This window comes from Stigmatopora nigra, chromosome 1 (assembly GCF_051989575.1).
Source record: "Stigmatopora nigra isolate UIUO_SnigA chromosome 1, RoL_Snig_1.1, whole genome shotgun sequence".
In the NCBI taxonomy this organism is placed as follows: domain Eukaryota; kingdom Metazoa; phylum Chordata; class Actinopteri; order Syngnathiformes; family Syngnathidae; genus Stigmatopora; species Stigmatopora nigra.
This window is the reverse complement of record NC_135508.1, coordinates 25,636,042-25,640,571: the sequence shown is the minus strand read 5'-3', so window position 1 is coordinate 25,640,571 and position 4,530 is coordinate 25,636,042.

Below are 4,530 nucleotides of genomic sequence, written 5' to 3'. Positions count from 1 at the left end.
AAGCGGGGTTGTCAGACACTTCACTAAGTTGGCTTGGACATCAACAAAGGACCTGTCTGATTATTTCCCCCGTCTTTTAAAGGTATGTTGCTTTGTTTTGAAGATCGATTGAGTGTGGGATTTGCAAGAGACAATAGTTAGCATGTGAGAGAGGACGTAATGCTTAGTGATGGTTGTTTACTTTTTTTATGTGTGTGCGTGAATGTGCGAGTCTCGGGTGTATTATTTACAGCAAGCTACCTTCGGCCGCCGTTATAACGGTAGCATGATAGTATGCAGTATATGACGGCCGGAACAAAAGGTAACAAGTTACAATACTCATAAGTTATAATCGTTTATGCAACAAGTACATTGTTTTGGATTATAACGGGTTGTTAATATATTAATATGTATATATTCGGGTGTTATTGTATATTATGTTTTGTGTGAATTGCTTTGATATAACTAAAGTTGGCTTGAACATCAACAAAGGACCTCTCTGATTATTTCCCCCGTCTTTTAAAGGCAAATACACTACCCCGTAAATTCAGGGGTACAACACTGACATGTCAGCCATAAGGATGACTACGATGCTGTTATACTCACAAAAACTAATACAATATGAACAAGCAATTGCAAAGAGACTTTGTCTTACCTTACAGTCCCTCCTAAGTTATTCAAGTTTTGGTTATGAGCACTATTTGCCTCGTCCTCACCTGCTTCTCCGTGATTCGGTCATAATTCCCCGTACTTCGCCTCGACCTCTCCCGTGGACATAACAATATGACTTCTGGTAATTTGCACATTGGTTGTGAAACAATGGGTTAGAAGACTGAAAGTGGCGGGCAAATCCTTTTTCTGGTTCGGACAGGCTTGCTGGGGATAGATTTCTGACCCTGGCAACAAATTATGGCTAAACTGTGATTGGTAAATGCTTGAATTTGAAAACACAACCTGGAAGCAGCAGAATCAGGGAATAAGCAATGTAAGGAAACTGAGAGATAATTTGGAATTATTTAAGAAATATTCATAGACGTAATATAATTGACACCAATCTATGATTCAGATATTTTTAAGGCCAGTTCAGAAGGCCCTGAAGGCCCTCACGGCGCACCACTAACCTGGACTGGCAGTGATTTAGATAAATTGTCATTTTGGTTGTGTTGGGTTTCAATTGGTATTTACATACATTCATTCATTCATTTTCTAAACCGCACGGCACAAGGAGACAGACAACCATTCACATTCACACTCATACCTAAGGGCAATTCAAAGTACCCAATAAGCCTACCATACATTTTTTTGGAATGGGGGAAGAAACCAGAGTACCTGGATAAAAACCATGCAAGCCTTAGGAGAACATGTAAACTCCACACAGGTGGTCCAACCTGGATTTGATCCCAGGACCCCAGAGCTGTGAAGCCGACACACTAACCACTCACCACCCGAAATACAATCTAAAAATGCCTGGCTACCAATTCAGGGTATCCATCGCCGAATGCCCATGGTTGGCTTTTATAGGCTCCAGCACCGACAATGACCCTTGTGAAGATAAGAAGTGTGGAAAATTAATGAATCTATAAATATTACTATTTCTGAATGTGTGTGTGAGTGTGTAAGTCAATGTGTTTGTCCATTAACTTCGGATAAAATGGAAAAAGCACCGTACATCCAATTTTAATGCAATTCTGAACAAAAAAATGCAAATGTATGGCTGTAGAATGTTACAGCGCTCGATTTTTTTAATTTGGGCTGCAGTTTTTCCAAAAATATTTTTTTCTAACTGGGATTTGCATTTTTAAGCATCATGAAGACGCAAACATCAATAGCAATAGGTGCACGTAGTAGCTAAGAATCAATAAAAACTCTCGATTTTGGACTTTGATTGGACACTCTAAATTACCTCCACGTGTGATTGTGAGAGTGCATGGTTGTCCATCCCTGGAGTCAGCTGGGATAGGCTCCAGCAGCCCCCGTTATCCTAATGAGGATAAAGCGGTACAGAAAATGAGGTGAGATTTTGGACACTCAAGTCCATTCTCTAAAAAAACCTATTACTAAGTTTGGAAAGTTTTAGGGCTGTATTTTACATCTTAAAAGCAGTTACCCCAATTGGTGCTTCAGGTCCGGGTGAAGATCAAGTGTTGGTTTTCATTTCAACTCTTTAAAAAAAAAAAAGCAATTCATCCAGGTATGGTCAGCAAGTTTTAGGGTAGCCTTCTACAACTTTGATTAAATTTTTCCGGTACACACAAACCAGCCTGACCAATAATTATCTGCTATTCCATAGCACAATACGGAGATGAGCATTGCATGCATGTGTTATTCCAAGTTATCTGTACGCAGAGCTAAAAATCGATAAAAATACACAATTTTGGATCGAAAGTGGAGAGGCTTTGTTGCCCAAGCAGGTGGGACCGGCAAAGCCGACGCCGTCTGCTTGTAAATAATGTAAAAAAAATGTTTTTTTGAACGAGAAAAAATCACACAGAGATAGGGAATTTCCTTCATTTTATACATACAATACTTATTACAATACTACTAATCTACCCCCTATATAGAATAGGACAAAAAAATGATAATGTACCGTCTGCTAATTATTAAAAACAGGAAATAAACTGTCAGTGTTGGTTGTTTTTGTAATTTTATTACAAGATTTATTTTTTACCTAAAATAAGTATTATCACAGTATCAGCGGCCCGGTAGCTGAGTGATTAGCAAGTCGATCTTCCAGTTCCTGGGTTCAAATACAGGTCAGTCCATCAGTGTAGAGTTTGAATGTTCTGCGGTGGGTTTTCTCTGTGTACTCCAGTGACCTCCTATATTTTAAAGATATGCATGTTAGGATGGTTGGACACTCTAAGTTGCTCCCAGGTATGAGAGTGAACGTAAATGGTTGTCTGTCTACTCGTGCCCCACGATTGGCTGGCTACCAATTCACCCTGAATTTTATGTTATTCGGAACATCAGTGCCACCCAATTCAGCGCCAAAGTAGTGCCCTGACTTCAATACATTGTTCATCTTGAGATTTTCAGCGTGAATTTGGATATGACTATTCTGCTGAATGTCTCTTGAGACAGTCAAGCTTCCATTTATATGCAATATTTTTCCAACGGAAAACTCTCTTACAACTTTAGCTTTGCTGCATGTTTGGCATGGTAGAACTTTCTTTTAATTTGTGTTTATTTATTTAATAAGGGACAGCACATATTATCCTCTTTAGAGTCACAGGGGGTTCTGGAGCCAATCCCATCTGTCTCCGGGTCAGAGGCGGGGGACCCCTGAATCGGTGGCCAGCCGATCGCAGGGCACAAGGAGATGGACAACCATGCACACATACCCATACCTAGGGGAAATGTAGTGTCCAATCAGCCTACTATGCATGTTTTTGGAAAGTAGGAGGAAACTGAAGTACCTGGAGGAAACCCACGCAGGCTGGGGGAGAACATAAAAACGCCACACAGATGGACATGACCTGGATTTGAACCCAGGACCCCGGGGCTGTGAGGCTGACGGGCTAACCACTCCCTCCACTGAGCCGCCACAGCAATAATTCAGAAAAATGCATATACATATGTAAAGGCCACAAAACTAAGTGAAAACATGTTTTGGGTTAAATCATATTAAGCATCTGTATAAAACACTGTACCGCCAATATAAAAATGACAATAATGCAGAAAGAAAGAAATCTAAAACATAGAAAAACTAATGACCAAATATTATTTAATTTAATACATTTTATGCAGAAGAATACGCAGGGAAAAATATCTAGCCAGTACAATTCATCTCATCTCATTTTCTGAACTGCTTTACCCTCACTATGGTTGCTGGAGCCTATCCCAGCAGACTTCGGCCCAGAGGCAGGGGACACCCTGAATTGGTGGCCAGCCAATCACAGGTCACAAGGAGACAAACAACCATTCACCCCCACACTCATACTTAGGGGCAATTTAAAGTGTCCAATCAGCCTACCATGCATGTTTGCAAATGTGGGTGTGAAACCGGAGTGCCTGGAGAAAACCCACGCAGGCCCAGGGAGAACATACAAACTCCACAGAGGTCGACTGAACGGGATTTGAACCCAGGTTCCTGACTGTGAGACCTAGGTGCTAACCACTCAACCGCCTGCGCCCCCCTTAATTGAAATACTATGTTCATTCAAATTAAATATCGCCAGAGTTGCAAAAGACAGAGGTAAAAGGATGTATTTTTTATCTGAGATTTTACATTATCAGGTAAAAGGATGTATTTTTTATCTGAGATTTTACATTATCTTAATACCATTTTGGGAGGGACTCCAGACTTATTTTTCATTTAGAAATGTATTTTCAAGAATTATTTTACTTTATTTGTAAATGGTAAAAAAACAACAAAATATACTCAGAAACGGCATGATTATTTTGTAAGTGGGTCATTTAACATTTGGGACTAAACGCCCACTGATTTTGGAATGGCCCTGGCACATCATTTTTTACCCTCCACTCAATTATACTATTTACACACAGACATTGTTCCCTGTAGTTCGCATGCGTGGCGCAAGTTGTACGCAT